Source organism: Pelodiscus sinensis, chromosome 12 (assembly GCF_052426305.1).
Source record: "Pelodiscus sinensis isolate ZL-2025 chromosome 12, ASM5242630v1, whole genome shotgun sequence".
Lineage (NCBI taxonomy): Eukaryota > Metazoa > Chordata > Testudines > Trionychidae > Pelodiscus > Pelodiscus sinensis.
In genome coordinates, this window is record NC_143063.1 from 51,268,227 (window position 1) to 51,286,011 (window position 17,785).

The 17,785-nt window shown below is 52.3% G+C and overlaps 1 protein-coding gene and 1 long non-coding RNA gene across 4 annotated transcripts in view; one reads left to right on the forward strand and one right to left on the reverse strand.

Annotated features, from left to right (window-relative positions):
• Window positions 1-17,785, forward strand: part of ZFHX3 (zinc finger homeobox 3) — an 866,714-nt gene that overhangs the window by 567,340 nt on the left and 281,589 nt on the right. Inside the window, exon 5 of the mRNA XM_075939759.2 lies at window positions 7,564-7,915. The gene's annotated coding sequence lies outside the window, so the exon portion shown is untranslated. The remainder of the gene's footprint in view (window positions 1-7,563; window positions 7,916-17,785) is intronic.
• The window catches only part of LOC106732259 (uncharacterized), a 115,518-nt gene that overhangs the window by 85,874 nt on the left and 11,859 nt on the right, over window positions 1-17,785 (reverse strand). The window lies entirely within an intron of this gene.

The window sequence follows — 17,785 nt, forward strand, 5'->3', positions numbered from 1 at the left end:
CTGCATCTTTGAACAAGCCCGTTATTTCAAAATGGGACGGGTTCACTATTTTGATGTCCCCGTAAACCTCATTCCACGAGGATTAAGGGACGTTTTGGAATAGCGGTTTACTTTGAAACTTGACACCGTGTAGACGGCGCCAAGTAATAAAAGAAGCTATTTCAAAATGTACTCAAAATAAGCTATGCGATCTGCTTATTGTGAGCTATGGGTGCAGTGTAAATGCACCCCAAATGGCAAATTCTGCAGCGGTCTCTGAGCTCTGTATGCCCTGAGTGACTGGGGCTGTTCACGTATCTCAGAGTTACTGTTTCAGTCCATCAGCAGACCTGGTTAGACATCGCTGCATAGTTCACACGCTATTCATGTGACCACATTTATGTCTGTAACCATAAGGGCTAGAAAGATAATTTCTTAAAATTGTAAATTGAAAGCTAGAGGAAGATGTAAATTTCATGGCTGCAAATTCCCAAAATTCATGGGGGGCAGTGTTACCAGATCAGCCCTATTGGCTCTAGTGGTAGGTGCCTTTGGGTTCCGAGCAGCAAAACACAGGGTTCTAATCCCAGCGAGCGTGGGAACTCGTTATTATCTGTTGACCATGCCGCATAGATCATGGTGTGGTGCATCCGCCGAGGATGGACTTCACAGAGCAAAGTGCCTTTCTCTTTCAGCAGGCGAGAGGAGACAATGACAGTGAAATGTGGGAAGGGATGTCAGCGTTTTGGTCGAAAGAGATTAAGAAGTAGTGAAAACTGCATTTGCAAAGCACTAGCAGTGCACACGGCTGTCTCCTTGCTGCGAAGCCCCTCGCCTTCCAAGCATTCTCTCTCCTGCGTGGGGCCCACGTGCTGCTAGTGAACGGGAGGGGAAAACGTCATTGCACAAGGGATCCAGCCCCATGCCTGAGGATCCCCTGCCACTCCACACTGCTGCGTCCTTAGCAGAGGTGGCAGCGCGGGGGGCCAGGCGGGAGCTGCTCCGTGAGGGATGCCCATTTAAAAACCAGCTCCCCTCACAGACTGGCTGCCTGTCACCCAGCACTGCTGCCTCTGATACAGAGGCAGCAGCGCAGGATGGCAGCAACCCCTGTCCGGGGTAGGTCTGAGCGCCCAGACCCAGCGCAAGTTGGAACTGAGCCGGGCTGCCTGCCCGCCTGGCTCCTAATACACTTTAAATGCAGAGCCGCAGAAAGTGTAGGTCGTGGACCCAGTGCAAGCCAGGACTGAGCGAGGCTGCTGGCCAGCCTGCTAAACAATGCACTGGCGGGGGTGGGGAATGCATGTCGTCTATAGCACAACCTATAAGCTTTGCCTCTCGGTTAATTGACTCCACTATTACATCCCTACCCTGCACTGTTCAGCGTCTAAGATGAACACACCATCACCTCGGGGGTTGGGTTTAAAATGACAAAACAAGGAACATTTTGTGGCACCCTGAAAAACTCCTGTCATAAGGGGGTCTGATGTTTTCTTTTTACCTGGTTGTCACTGGCCAGACGTGCCCAGGCATGTTTCCTGGGCGGGAGGGGACTTGCCCCTTGTCTGTGATAGCAAATCCTGCGGGTTTATATCTGCACAGTGTTGTGGTGGCAGTGCTGGGCCCGAGCGAGCGGAGACACGACGGGGGAGTAATCGCTTCCATCGGACCAGCTTCTGCTGGGCTTTGGGGCTTGCCTAGAGCTCGTCTTGGCCCGGCGAGGGGCTCTGTGGAAGCGCGAGTGTCCGTCGCTCAGTGAACCCGCCGGGTCTCTCCGGGCTGTCGGCCATTCGCTGTCAAAGGGAAGGGTCACCCTGGGCGGCTGCTCAGGGCCCTTTGGGAGAGCTGCTGCCGGAGAGCTCACAGCCCGCTCAGTGCCATGCCTGTGTCACGCTCAGGGGGCTCAATGGACAAGGGGCCGGGGAGACCAGCCCTCTGGAGGCGAACTGCTAGGGGGCCTGCTGGTGTAGCTAATGTCAATGGGGCGAGGAGCTGCTCAGCAGCCCGGAGATCCGCCCAGTACATAGGACCAGGAGAGCGGCCAGACTGGGTCAGACCAACGGCCCATCCAGCCCGGGGCCCTGTCTGCCGACCGTGGCCAACGCCAGGTGCCCAGAGGGAGGGCACACAGCCGGGAATCGTCACGTTCCCTGCTAGTGAACGGGAGGGACTCACCTCCTGCCTAACCCAGCCAGAGTGGGGAGAAAGCTCCAGGCGCCCTGCCAGGCCAGCACACTTGCAGCCCGGCCTGCTGCTCTTGCCTTGTGCTCCCACCCTACAGCTGCACTAATGCACCTCAGTGCTGGCCATTGCAGTCCGGGCCATTGCAGTCCAGGGAGGAGCCGAAGGCAGGAACTTGTTGGGTGGGCCTGAGCTGGCACTGACCTGTGTTCTCTCTGCCTGCGTCTCAGTGCAGACACCTTAGGCCATGTGGGGCTTTCCCAGAGAGGCTCAGTAGGGCAGAATACTAATGGATCAGTTCATGCAGCCAGCACTCGTGCTCTTCTGAGCATGACCCTCCATGCAGAACCTACCCACACCTGTGTTACCAGACCTGCCCATTACTTTGGGGATGCTCATTCAGTTACCCTTCTGGGGAGGGGCCTGATCAGTCTCTCTGTGTGCGGCTTGTGGTCTCATACGGAGCTCGACTTCCCCCTCCTGCCGGATCTAGGCTCCCTAGGGCTGGGTTCTTCCCACCCCAATCAGATGAACACACAGACACTCACATCTCTGCCAGAGCACATCTGGGCTATGTCTACACTACAGAGTTTTGTTGGAAAAACAGCCATTTTTCCGACACAATTGGAGGAACATCCACACTGCAACTGCATTCTTCCTCAAGAAAATCGAAAGAACAGAAGGGTTTTTCCGACATTGGTAACCCTCTTTCTACCAGGAAGAAGCCTTTTTCCAAAAGAGCTCTTTCAGAAAAAGGTGCGTGTGGACGGGGAAGAGGGAGTTCTTTCGGAAGAAGAGGAAACAGCACGGGTGCCCGGTGGCCACTCTGTCCATAGTGATCACAGCTTACATGCAAGAGCGTCCATTCAGTGTGGATGCTCTCTGTCGAAAAAGCAGATGGCTTTTCCATGCGCTTTGGCGGTGTGAACGCTCTCTTTCAGAAGACTTTTTTCGGAAGATGCCTGCAGTCTAGACCTAGCCTGAGAGGGGCGGTTAATCAGCACTCACAAGCCGATTCTTTACACGTCCCTGGACTCAGAGGGCTGGTTGCACAGCAGAGCCAAGCTGTGACCCTCCTGTGCCCGAGGACTCAGGGGGCTGGTTGCCCAGCACTTTGAGCTGCCACCCTCATACACCCTTAGGTTCAGCACCTCCCTGCCCCGCTGTCACACCACAGCTATTTGCTGGCGACCCACTTGTTGAGCAAACCCCACAGGATGTTTGGACACTGCAGGGATCTTTAGCTTACCTACGAGGAGCATTGCTGCAGCCTGCAGCGCAAATGGGGGAGCCAAAAGGAGGGGTGAAAAAGAGAGCGAAGCAACCAGCTTAACCAGGAATATTATTTATTTCCAGGTAGCAACCACGTAACGGGAACCAGCCAAACACAACAACTACACGATTCAATCTCACTTCACCCTGAGCCCGAACGATAGGGCTAGCAAGCCAGAACCGATCACAGCAGGCAGGGTCAGGAGGCGACCTAGAGACACAGAGAGAGCTGGAGCTCCCAGGGGGGCCGGTGGTGGGAGCTGAGGGTCCGGAGGCCTGGGGACAGGCAGAGTCCCCATCGTGATCAGTCAGGAGTAGATAAGTCCCAGTGGCAAGGATGCAGATTGTGGAGAACTTACTTGAGTGGGGCCAGGGGTTTTGGAGGGAAACAACAATGGTTGCAGGGGGAGCACTGGGTTTGTTTATGGGTAAACTGAGGGCTCCAGGGAGCGTACCAAAGCTGGTTTTGTTCGGGCTAGGCGGTCGGACCTGATTGTTCAGCTATGGGCGGTGCCCCCTCGAGGGCTCACAATGCACTTAGACAGCTTCAGTGTTTTGGATACCAAGAGAAGATTTATTGCTAGAATGGGTCTGAGAACTGCTGAGCTGGGTGCAAGCGGGTGTGGGTTTATTAGCAGAGATTTCCCATCAGGCAGTGCTTCCCTGCTTTTCAGGTCCCTGACGTCATTGCGCTTCTTGCCTTGGACAGTCTGTTCTCAACCCTGGAGGCTAATAGAGGTGTCTCCCTGCCCCTTTCTGAGGCACACAGGGTGAGGGACAGGTGGATCTTCCCCATCTTTCCATTGCTTTTTGTAAGTCTTTTGAGCGGCTTGGTTCAGAGACAGGCGGGTCCTTTGTGAGCCAGGCTGAATACTCTGGCCTGGTTCCCCGGTAACACGGCGCTGGTCGGTAACACGGTGGTGATCAGGAACACGGCGGTGGTCGGTAACACGGTGTTGGTCGGTAACACGGTGCTGGTCAGGAACACGGTGGTGGTCGGTAACACGGCGCTGGTCATAACACAGCGCTGGTCAGTAACACGGCGTTGGTCGGTAACACAGCGCTGGTCAGTAACACGGTCGTGGTCGGTTACACGGCGCTGGTCGGTAACACGGTGCTGGTCAGGAACACGGTCGTGGTCGGTAACACGGCGCTGGTCGTAACACAGCGCTGGTCAGTAACACGGTCGTGGTCGGTTACACGGCGCTGGTCGGTAACACGGTCGTGGTCGGTAACACGGCGCTGGTCGTAACACAGCGCTGGTCAGTAACACGGTGGTGGTCGGTAACACAGCGCTGGTCAGTAACATGGCGCTGGTCAGTAACACGGTTGTGGTCGGTAACACGGCGCTGGTCAGTAACATGGCGCTGGTCAGTAACACGGTTGTGGTCGGTAACACGGCGCTGGTCAGTAACACGGCGCTGGTCAGTAACATGGCGCTGGTCAGTAACACGGTTGTGGTCGGTAACACGGCGCTGGTCAGTAACACGGCGCTGGTCAGTAACATGGCGCTGGTCAGTAACCCGGTTGTGGTCGCATTATAAAATAGATTAGAGAGGACTTGGCAGAACTCCAGTGCTCATGCACCATATTTTTCCTGAACTGGAACTCCAATTTGGGCATCCCTGCTCACATCACAGCAGCGTGGAATTACTTTTGGTTTGCGTTTTCCCGTGGGAACATGGACTGTGCTATGGGATCCACAGAAGGAGTCGGCACCAGCGAACTCTTCTGCTAACCACCTTATTCGCGGGGGCCACGCGGAGGGGCCATGCCATGGGTGGAAGGGGGCATCCACAGCAGGGGTTGGGCCCACACCCCGGCACTGACTGGCAGCAGCAGGGAGAAGTGGAACAAGGCATCCCAGCTGCTTCACTCTCCTGGCGTGCTGCTCCGGGGAGAGGGCGGGACTGTCCTGCACTCCCCGACCGGAAGCCGAGTGACGTGGCTGGGGGAGCAAAGCAGACCCCTGCTGCTGGTGCTAGCCCCCCGGTCCCACTGTCCCACTTGGAGCCGCCTTGGTTGGGGGAAGAGGTGGGGCGGGGTGGAGCAGGGGCAGGAAGAGGTGGGGCGGGGTGGAGGGGCAGAGCTGAGCAGGGACGGGGCAGAGGAGGGATGTGTCAGCTCAGGGGAAGGGGTGTCCTGTGGTCCCGTCACCAGTCGCCTCTGTCAGTAACAGGTTTTCAAACTTGCACAGTTCTGTGCAGTGATTTAGCAGCTGCCACAAGGGTGGGTTGAGAGAAAAGCCCAGTCCCGTAGTTAGAGCTCTGGGGTGCAGCCACCTCGTCAGCAGCCTGCCCGATGCTCTTCCCTCTCCATGGTGCAAGGCAAGTCACGTTGGTGGCATGTTGGCGGCCCAGCACGATGCAGCCCAGCCCAGGAGTTCACACGTGGGGCCCTGGGGTCAGCGGTCACACCCCAGTCACCACGTGGGGGAGCTGGGCATGGTGCTTTCCAGCAGATCTAGACCCATCCCAGCATTTCACTAGCTCCCCTTCCCAGACCCTGGGCTGCCTTTCCAAACCAATACTTGTCACCCTGGCTTCAAAGAGTCTTTGGGTTTGAATTTGAAGCACTTTTTGGGTGTCTCTTCAAATAACTATTTGTTCGCGGAAGTGCAGAACGGTCCCAAGCTGTCACTTCCAGCGTCCTGCGGAGCCCGGAGAACCGGCTTTGTTTGCCTTTGGTGGTAGAGAGGTACCGGGGTGTTTTCCCCTTGAAATGCGACTGCAGTTGTGCCTGCATGAAACTGCCTCCCACCCCCGCATCAGTGCTGACCTGAGCAAAACCAGCACCCCAAAGCACTGCCAAGGGAAAAATGGGCATGAGATGGCACTTGGCCAATGTGTCTGATCATTGACTGTGATCATAAAATCATAAAAATAATCACCAAAAGGTAAATAAATTACCCAGCTTGCTATTATTCTTACGTCCAGTTTGGCATACAAGCTGAAGCCACGAATGATTTATCCCCGTTTTAACAATAATACTCGTTTTACTGAAAGATGGTCAGCACTACCGTGCGCTCAGGCTCAGTGCCAGCTGTCGAAAGGTGACTGTTTCAGCAGCAATCCGTTACATTATGAATAATACCAGTCCCCAAATGGAGGGGAGTTCGTTCTGTCTGCTTAATTAGCCCTGCTAGACCTTTGCCTTCAGCTAACAGCACCCATCGTTACATGTAGGGAATAGGGAAGAGCAGAGTTAGCAAACCAGCTGCCAAAACTAGGGAGTTCATATAGTCTGACTTTTCATCCTAGCATGGCTCTTTGTTCTTGTGGGACCCTGGGTAACTCCAAGTGGTTGACCATGCCCCCAGCACCTCAGAAGTTACATGCCCACCACTGCCCACCATAAAGAGTGTCAGTTATACAGTGCTCCTGGGCGCTAGGCGACACCCAGGAGATATAGCGTTCTCCTCTTTCCCTTTGGGAGTCCTGAAGGCCAATTCTCCTGCCCCAGGCTGTTACTAAATCTGGGACCCCTTGAGAGCTGTGTGTATGTCACAGTCCCAGGACTCCTGTGTTTGAATATGGCCTCGGTCACGCCCACGCTCAGTGAGTGCTCAGCCTTGTCCCGCGTAGCGGGTGCCTGGCGACTTGCTTCCATGAGAGCAGGAGGCCCAGCACATATGGGAAGCCAAGTGACTCTCAGAGTGAAGGCCTTGCCACACAACGTGTCCAGCATTGAAATAGGAGCCCATCAATCAAGCCTGAGGGGAGGAAGTAGCTCAGGTCTGGAATAGTAGGGTGATGCAGGTCAGGGCGGTTAGTGGGTGTTGGTCAATTTATTTGTGTAACATCTGCCTGCCTCAGGACTGGTTCTAGCCTACCATGTGTGACCCTTTACTGCCACACGCGCCAAAATTCACCCCTTTGCTCACTCAGGTAGAAAAGGAACAACATATAGTCTCTGTTAGTCTTCTGCTATTCAGACGATAGGGCTTTTGGAATATAAAATGCCAAGTAGCGCATGATTCCCATGATTGTGTATTAACTTCTTGATTACATTGGGCTAAAGTTGGAGCCAGAGGGGCACGGCTCCATCTCTGCCTGTGAGAGACGCGGCCATGGGGAGCTGCCCACTGAGGCTAACCTCAGTCTTTTCTGTCTTCTCTCCTCATCCTCCTAGGCTGGGACAATTTCGCCATTGAAAAGAAGCTTGAGAAGTTGAAGAACTTTGAGTCTGTGCTTTTGCCATCAAATGGACAATAACATGGAGACATAATTTATTCATCCCCAAGCCATCGCCCATTGTCAGACGTACAAGATACTTGAAATCACAGACAGGACTGTAACAAATATTTTAATAGAAATTTACCAAGATACCTGGTCTGCAGAAACAGGCCCATCTGAGTCGGGTGGCTCTCAAGTGTCCAGTGACTCTGGGTCCATTTGGATGTTCGTGTGCACCTTTCCAGGGTTGTAGGAAAAGACAAAGTCTGAAGGAAAGACGTTCACGTCGACATAAGAGACAACAACAGGTAGGGACTAAATCCCTCGTCTTCATTTACTCTGTAGTAGTTTTTCCCCCTCTCTTCTTGAGATTTCCCTAATGACCTGGCCTTCACATGAGCTGACCCTCACTTCTCTTTGTGCTTACTGAAATAGGGGAGCTGTCATTAGAATGGCTTATTGGAACAGCAGAGGGATATTTTTAATACAGCAAAACCTGCATTATAGACGTAGAGAAAAGGCAGGGATGGAGAAAGATGAGAAAAATGGATGAAGTGATGAGAGATATAAGAAGTAAAGACAGAGGGGATGAAGTAGAAGGAAGAGAAAGACAAGGAAAATAAAATCTTGTCTGTGCATTACAGCTAACTGTTATTTATAGTGTCCAACATGTGTTAGGTTCTATGTTGAGCAAATACAAAGAAAAGTTCCCAACCCAAAGAGTTTGCAAACTAGTTGTAAATGTAGCTCCCTTAATGAAAAATGACAACCAAGGAGGAGGCCAGGAGGAGGAAGGATACCGGTTTGGGCAGCACCAGGTCCTGGAGTTATTCCATTTTGGTGTGTGTACATCTTGCTGGTGCCATAAAGTGGCATTTTCTTGCTTTTGCATTACTGCATTTCATGTCAATAACACAGTAGTAAGGGCTTCCCAGGAAGAACCTGTATGAGAAGAACGTTGGGTGTCACCAACGTGAGAGACGATCACGGCCTACACAAGTCCTTTCTGCCCAGGCTATTGTCTTACATTATCAGAAGAAATGGCCTGGGTTAGTCCCAGGCTGGCTGGATAGGGGAGAGAGGGAGGCATTGTGGGTGACCGCTAGTTTCCACGTCTAGGTGCCGAAGAGCATCCTAGTAGATTGGACAGAAGGGAGGGGAGTGAGGAGGAGTTGGTGGAAAGGAAGTTGGGTTTTCGACGTGTTGGCAATAAGCCGTCTAAGGCCACTGTCCAAGAAGCAAGCTGCTGCATGGGCCGAGCCGAGGAGACAGAAATAGCCCTGCAATGACAGCCAGGGCCCTGATTCCAGAGAGCACGGCTGTCCTCTGACTCTGCTCTACCCGTGCCAATTTGCAATCTTACCCCACAAAGCGGGGGGGAGGGCAGCTCCTCTGAACTGGTGCCAGCAGTGCTGCTCTGCAAGGAGCACTGCCCACCTGGGACACAGTAGTCAGCTTGCCTGGAAGGTCGTGCTAATTTACTGCTGCTCTCATTAAAGCCCAGTTCCGCAATAATCTTATGCCCAGGGAAGGGCAGAAAAAGCCTGATGCCCTCAACAAGCCATAAATCCAGGGTAAAGACAAAGTGTTTCTTGCTTAGCTCATGAAGGCCAGAAGTGCCCTCTCCAGGGGTGGAGCTGTGTGCCCAGCTGCTGATACTCCAGCTCAGCTTTATTCCTCAAAACCCTGAACAGGAACCAGTTGTGTCAGCTGATTTCCCCGGGCAGAGCGTCACGTGGCAACGCCAAGTTCTTCCCACCCTTCGGACAGAGACCAGGGTCCGGCCTTCTTGTCTTGCTTTCGAAGAGCTCGCGCAGGACCGTTCCCAGCAGAAGCACTTCCAGGGCCCGCCTACGTCTACCCCCACTGGCACCCTGCCGGCCCAGCTGCAGTCTCCAGAGACGGCCAGGATCAGGACCATGGAGGATGCCCCTTTCAAATTAGAATCAAAAGGAAAGTTTCTTTTTTCTCCATGCACTAATTGTGACACCCATTCAGCCTTGTCCCCTCGCGTCCCTAGGGCACACTCTCCGCTCTGACCAATCCAGACGCTTTCCCTAAGGAATCTGTCACCAGAAGCCTGGAATCCTTAAGCAAGAACCAATCCTTCTGAGCACCGATTAACTGTGGAAAAAGAAGTGTGTTCTGCTGCCAATCCAGCAGGGATGTTCAATGGAAACTCCCTGTCTGAGCAGGGAAAGCCTACAGCTGCCGCTCTTGTCTTCATTTTATGGTCCCAAGCCTGCGTCAATCAACCAGAGCTCTCTGCATCGATCCACGTCCTGGCCACTCAGCGACGCCTCCCTCGGCACACTCAGCCACGCTTTTCCCACGCTGCAGTGGGACACCTTGATTCAGGTGAGCCACAGCACTCAGGCAGAACGGGCATCTGGTGGAACGCTTCCCTGGGATCCCTCTGAAGAGCTCATCCCTGCCAGAAGAATTCTGACCTCCATTTACAGCACAGTAGTTCTTTGTTAAAAAAAAAAATCACCTTTCTTGTTATGAATCAGTGTCACAGAAGGTGACCAGCTGTCCCAATTTTATAGGGACAGTCCTGATATTTGGGGCTTTGTCTCATATGCATGCCTATTATCTCCCACCCCTTCCTGAGTTTTCACACTCACCTCCCCTGCTGCATAATTTGAGACTGCACGGAGACGGCCAGCCACAGTGACTCAGAGAGGGGTGAACTGTGCCATTTGTTCCCATTGGGTGCTAAATTGGAAGCTGATGTTGACAGTGTAAATGGCAACACAGCTAATTACTCCCTGCTAAGACGTAGCTATATGTAGAATGGGCGATGCTGTGGGATAAAGGTTCTACTGATACGACTTTGAGATTACTTGCAAGGGGTGACACTGCAAGTGAATTATGTGGGTACCCCAAGCTGGCGCTGTCAAAATCTTAACAGATAATCCTGTCCAGTAGAAAACATGTTCTAGAAGAACAATTACAGGAGTGGTTAGAATTTTACAGATTTATTAGAACTATTTTTTTTATCCCTCTTCTTGTAAATCCAGGGGCCTTTGTTACCTGTGTCCAATTGCACAAGACAAGAGGGACTTATAAAAATGACTTAAAATTGCTTTACAACTAAAACATCACCCATTTAAAGTCAAGAAATCTCAGATCTTCCAGGCTAGAAGCAAGTGCTAGGGCCCCATGGAAAGTCTTCTCTTCCCACTAGATTACGTTTTCCTTTTCTAGTTCTACAGTCTTGCAGGAGACTGGGTTTTAACAGCAAATCATAATGTGTGAAAGGCTGCCACTAGCCCACCCCAGTCCTGGGATTATTTGAGAGGAAATTCTTCTTTTGTGGAGGAGGAAAATGCTTTACCAGGTTAATTTATTATTTATTCTTAGTTATCTTAAACTATTAACAATTTTCAGTTGTTAAAGTAATATTTGAGTAAGTGAGCAGAGGGCACGTAAAAATGGTGAAAGGTGCAAGATAACTATACATCACGTGGTTGTGCAATGTATCATAGAGCTGTCAACTCCATCTCTATTGTTTGTGTATCTATATAAAAGCATTTAGAAACCATCAAAGGAATTTACAGTAATATAGGGCTGTCAATTAATTGCAGACAATTCACATAATTAACACAAAAATAATCACAATTAAAAAATTAATCATGATTAATCACAATTTTAATCATGCACCAATTGAAATTTAAAATTGGATGTTTTTTCTATATTTTCAAATATATTGATTTCAATTACAAGACAGAACACAAAGTAAACAATGCTCACTTTAGATTATTTTATAACACATATTTGCCCTGTAATATGATAAAAGAAATAGTGTATTAATTCACTTATGCAAATGCTGTAGTTCAGTGTCTTTATTGTGCAAGTAAATGTAGGGTTTTTTATTACATAACTGCTCTCAAAAATAAAACAATGTAAAACTTTAGAGCCTACAAGTCCACTCAGTCCTACTTCTCATTCAGCCAATTGCTAAGACAATCAAGTGTGTTTACATTTACAGGAGATAAAGCTGCACACTTCTTTTTTGCAGTGTCACCTAAAGGTGAGAAAAGGTTTTCACATGGCACTTCTGTAGCCAGCACTGTAAGGTATTTAAGTGCTAGATATGCTAAACAGATGTCTCTTCAGGCTTTGACCACAATTCCATGATTCCATACTGACGTTTGTTAAAAAAAAGTGTTAATTAAATTTGTGATTCAACTCCTTGGAGAGAATCGCATGTCTCCAGTAGGGATGCAAGATCCTGGTTAATCAGTTAACCAGTTAAACCTTAGGTTTGATCAATTAAGTGGGATCCCTCATGGGGAACGAAGGGGGGCTGGCACAGGAGTCTATATCCCTAAGCACAGGCGGGGGGCTAGCTTCTGCTCCCAGCCCCCCGTCCCCATGCTTAGCGCTGCCAGCTGCCACTGTCGTCCCCCTGGCTGCAGCCGTCCCAGGGACCGAGGCCCTGCAGTCCGGCTCTCCTCGGCCACCAGGGAAGGCTGGGACCGCGGCCCAGCAGTCCAGCTCCCCTCGGCCACCGGGGAAGGCTGGGACTGAGGCACGGCAGCCCGGCTCCCTCGGTCACTGGGGAAAGCAGCCCAGCTTAGCAGCCCAGCCGCTGCAGAGTGATGGGGCTGTGGCGTCACAACCCGGCTCCACCTGGCTGCCAGGAAGGGCTAGGCCAATGCCTCAGTATGGCATCCCTGGCTCTCCACGTGGACAGGAAGGATCAGTCTGGGAGTGGGTGGGACTTGGCTCCAGGGGCAGGGCCTTGAGTGGAAGGGGCAGGGCTGGAGCTTCCCTTCCCCAGCTGGGCTTTCACCCAACACCCCTATTTAATGAAGTGATGCTTACTGGGTAAGCCACTCGCACCCCTAGTCTTTTGCACTCTGACATGTATATTGTGGTATTGCCGTCTACGTTTTCATTTTAAGACCACTCTCACTGCAGATTTGACAATCCGCCCAGAAGGTACCAATGTGAGATTTCTACAGACAGCTACAGCACTCGGCCCAAGGTTTCAGTATCTGAAGTGCTTTCCAGAAGCTGAGAGGGATGAGGTGTGGAGCCTGCTGTCAGAAATCTTAACAGAGCAAACACTCTGATGCAGAAACTACAGAAATTGAATCACCAAAAAAGAAAATCAGCCTTCTTCTCATGGCATCTGACTCAGAGGGTGAAAATGAACCCACATCAGTCTGCTCTGCTTTGGATCATTCTCGAGCAGAGCCCATCATCAACGTGGACACGTGTCCTCTGGAATGACGGTTGAAGTATGAAGAGCATCTGGCATGTAAATGTCTACAACAGTGCCGCTTGCTTTCAGGTGACAATGTAAACAAGATGCAGGCAGCATTATTTGCAAATGTAACCACACTGGTTTGTCTGAGCAATTGGTTGAACAAGAAATAGGACTTAGTGGACTTGTAGCCTCTAAAGTTTTACATTATTTTATTTTTGAATGCAGTTATTTTTTGTACATAATTCTACATTTATAAGTTCGACTTTCATGATAAAGATATTGCACTACAGTACTTGTCTAAAATGAATTGAAAAATACAATTTCTTTTGCTTGCTACAGTGCAACTATTTGTAATCAAATATATAAAATAACACTTTATACTTTATATTCTGTGTTGCTGTTGACATCAATATAATTGAAAATGTAGAAAACATCCAAAATATTTAAATAAATGGTAATCTATTATTAACAGTGCAATTAATTGCAATTAATTTTGAATCACATGATAGCCCTACAAAAGTGCTATTGAATTAATAATTCCCCTCTGGTTCTCCCCCCCACCCCCCCAGGTTAACTAGGCTTACTGACTGCATTGTACAAAGAGGGAAACTTGGGGAGGTCCATTGGCAGTGGGTAGGGGAGGCTAAGACAGCGAGATGAGGCCCTGCCCACAGTCTGCCCCCAGAGCCCCAGGGAAGGGAGCCACGCTGCTCACCGTCGCTGGGGTGGAGGGGCTGTGCGCTCCCTCTCTCAGCACCAGAGGTGGGAGCTGTGGCCATTGTGTGGGGTCTGGTGGCCACAGCGGTGTGGCTCTGTGTTCCGGGACATGCCCATGGGGAGCGGGCCTTAGTGGGAAGTGCCTGGAGCCACCCATGGGCAGGTTTACACTTCAAACACTGCATCAGTGCCGCTGGGCCACTGCAGTGCTCAGGCAGAGATGCTCCTAAGGCCACAGGTATCGTTAATCCACCTCTCGAGGGGCAGGAGCTCTCCCATCTAACAGTGCTGTCTGCATGGGAGTTTAGGGCAGCAGAGCTACCTTGCTAGAGTGGGTGGATTTTAATACCCCTAAGCAACACAGTTACGCAGGCTGAACCTCTCCAGTCTGGCACCCTCGGGACCTGACCGGTGCCCAACCAGAGAGTTTGCTGGACCTCGGGAGGTCTCTGTGGTCTAGCAGCACAACTAAAACAATTCCACAGGGCACTGAGAAGACATTTTGGGATGAATTAGAGTGAAACAGCAGCACAGAACCCTGAGAGCCAGGGCTGATGGCTGTGAACAAACATTACGGGACTGCGGGAAACTTGCCCTCCCCCCATGCTAAGTGGACACCTGGCGAATTCACATCATGCCGGATCATGGGTGTTGCCGGACCAGAGAGGTTCAGCCTGTACTGAAACCAGTCTGGAGCACAGACCAGGCCTTATTCAAATTCTGTCTGGCTATGTCTCTGTTCGAGACCTTTTAACTTACCTGCCAGCATTGTATCTGGGCGCTGTCAGCCGGACAGCGACCTGGGGCTGAGCTGGGAATAGGCCCCACAAGCCCTGAGTCCGAGTCCTCCAGCTAAGGCACAAAATCATTCTTCCTTCTGCCATCTTGCTCAGTGACTTAGCACCCAGCCGGACCCTTCTGCTGACCAGATGTGTCCCAAACCAGGGCTGGAAAGAGAGCTGTTTGGCCTGGGCTTCAGTGCAGCAATAATGGGAAGGGACTTTTCTTTTTCCTTCTGGCTGCCGGGTGTGACACTCTCCTCCTCCGCGGAGGAACAAGAGCCAGCAGAAAACGCAGAGAGAAGGCTCGTTAGGAAACACCAGGCTGACACCAGCAAGAGAGCCCTGCTAAGGAACACAGTAGCTACCAACGTGGCTTTTTGAGGAGCATAAACATCAGGGTCCTGTTCTGTTGCCCTGAATTACAGGTGCCCAAGTCGGACACCTTTGGCTGCAGCTTTCTTCTTTCAAGGACTGAGTGGTCTCCCATTTACAAACCTGGGCCTTTGCCATTGGCCAGTTTCATTAGCACAGCTTGGACCTCTCTCATCGGACTGCGTTCGTCTAGAAGCACCTGTGCCTCGGCATCCCAGGGGATGCTCCGGGCTGGAGCACTCACAGGGAACGCCCAGGGGCCTGCACTCAGCAACTCCTCCCGCTGCAGAGAGCTCCGTTGTGCCTCTGGCTCAGAGAGCGAGAGAGCTGAGTAGGTGGCGGGGGGCTCTCAGGGGAAGGGGCAGGGTGGCTGCAGAGCACCACGGCCAGGGGCCCAGAGTGCAGCCTGTCGACCGCAGCCCCCTCTGGCAGCCACGGGGCATGGGACAACCCTCCCTCAGTGACCCCGGTGCAGGCCCAGGGCAACCCCCTGCCACCGGCCCCAGCCCACCACCAAGCCCCTCTTCTATCCCCTTTGTGCTCCTTGCCTGAAGCCCCCTCCCCCAAGTGACATGAGCTGGGGGGTTTCCGGAGGGCCAGGCAGGGGTCGGCCCCCTCACTCACCATGGCAGCAGGAGCTGGAGTGACCTGGCAGGCTGCTCTTCCAGCCCACGGCGCTCTGCTTCACCCCAGAGGCTGAGGCCGGGCCCGGGGCCGAGTCGCTCCGCTTGCCCCTCCGGCGGTGAAGCCAAGCGCAGCAGGCTGAGGCGTGGGGGGTGCAGAGCAGGCTGCTGGGTTGCTCCAACTCCCGCCGTCACGTGAGTGCAGGGGGCCCCAACTCCTGCAGCCACCCTGCCCCCTTCCTGAGACAGCCACCCCAGACCCTCCTGTGCACAGGCAGGGCAGCTCTGCCTGCAGCCACAGCAGGGGGGCCAACACTGACCTTCCCTGCTCCACCAGTTCCCTGATTTGGGGACAGTCAGGGCCCAAGGCTGCCGGCGCAGGGAGATGCAGCCTGCACTTTTGTGATACAGACGTTTTCCCAGGAGCACCACTCAGCATTGCTCCCAGGCTAAGTCAGCCACAGCCCAAGGCCAGAAAGGGGCCACTCAAAAGCCTCGTTTCTGAAAACAGACACTTGATTTTGTTGCTGTTCATTGATGAAGCGCTGATTCCCCTCCCCCGCCACCGACATCCTACCCCTCACTAAGAGGCTGATTTCATTTTGGCTGATTTCTCATTCCGATTGCGAGACTACCCCAGATGTGTCAGTGTTTGCCAGACAGAGGACGACGTGGCCACTGCTACAATCAGTGAATAGTCTAAACACACACAGTCACGTGCACGCAGAGAATTAGTGAACAATCTAGTGTGCAAATCCATAGCACGCTAGCCTGCGGCTCATTCCTTGTCCATGTGGGCCCTGCTACCGGGCACTAAATGTTGCCTGCTGGGCTTTTCCGCGCTGCGGTCTGAAATCTCAGAAGGTGGCAGCACACTCTGGGCAAGTCTGTACTAGGGATGTTAAATATCGGTTAATTAAATAGTCGAGTAACCTCCTGAATTCTTATTGGTTACTTGAATATTCTATAGTCCCTGGGGGCGGGGCCAGCAGCAGTGCAAGGAGCCAGGCAGGAGCTAGTCTGTGAGGGGAGCTTGTTTAAAACCCAGCTCCTCTTGCAGACCCAGCAGTGCGGGGTGACAGCAGCACCAGTGTCTGGGGGGGCCTGGACCTGGCGCGAGCTGGAACTGAGCCAGGCTGCCTGCTCGGCTCCTACTACACTTTAAATGCAGAGCCTCAGCAGGGGTAGATCCCGCACCCAGCATGAGCCAGAACTGAGCCGGGCTGCTGGCCAGCCTGCTAAGAAATGTAGTAGTTGGTGGGGGGAGGGAAATGTGTGTGGTGTATCGCGTTAACCTAGGCGCTTTTGCTTATCGGTTAATCGACTCCACTACTGCATCCCTAGCCTGTACTACAGCTGGACATCTGCTGCTGGGCCAGCCCTCCTGGCTCAGGCTTGTGGACCTGGGATACTGGTGTAGACATTTGAACCTGCTCTCTGGGATCCTGCAAGGTGGGAGGCCCTGAGCTCAGGCGGTTGCCCAAGCCAGAACATCTACACCAGTGGTGTCCAGGACTCGAGCCACGAGCCACGTGTGGCTATTTGGCCGGTTGAGTGTGGCTAGTTCACTATGGTTAGCTGCCGTGGATCTACGCCGCAGTTAAACAGCGCCCTCCCTAAATCCCGCGAGCCTGAGTCAGCTGGCACACGCCAGCTGTGAGCATCTAATTGCACAGTAGACATCCCCAGAGGGAGTCTGAGAGCAACAGCCAGTTCCCCCAGACCGTCACTGGGCAGCACGCTAGTCTGCAGCAGATTTACCAGCGCTCCCTCCAGACAAGCCCTGAGGCAGAAAGCAAGCCCACAAACCAGAAATGGGAGCATGGACTTCGTTTGGTTGGAGTTACTTGGTTTTAAGTTATACATCCTGCACTCCCTCTCCAAAATCAGTCCCCTTATCTCCCTCCCTTCCCACCAGCCACCTCCAGTTCCAGAGTCTTTATCCCCGCTGTCCAGTTCAGCTCCCTCCCTTCCTCCCTCCGGGAACCATTCGCTCAGGAGTGTTGCTGTTTGAAATGGAAACGCCACGACATGGAAAAAGGAGGAAGCAAAATTTAACAGTGACACCTACTTCCTGAGCAAACGCCAGAAACAAAACGTCTTCCCCAAGGTCTCCCCATCTAGAGACCATTACGCACAACTCCGAACGTGCTGAACTCCTCTGCAGATCGGCTTATGAAAACCAAGGGCCCACTCGCTGTACTTCACATGCTGCAGAACGACCTACCTCGCCCCAGAAATCATCTGTCTCTGCACATGCAGGAAGAATAAACATCAGGAAACACACCTGGAAATCATGCAAGAAACCCCAACCAAAACAACAAAACCTACCTGCTGACACCCATCCAACCCAAAATAAAAGGTGGTTCAATAAAAGTTACTACCCCCAGTCTCATCCGCCTGGTCCACTAATAGCCCTGGCTCAACAGGGCTGCAACAATACCAGCAGAAGCTTAGCTGGCT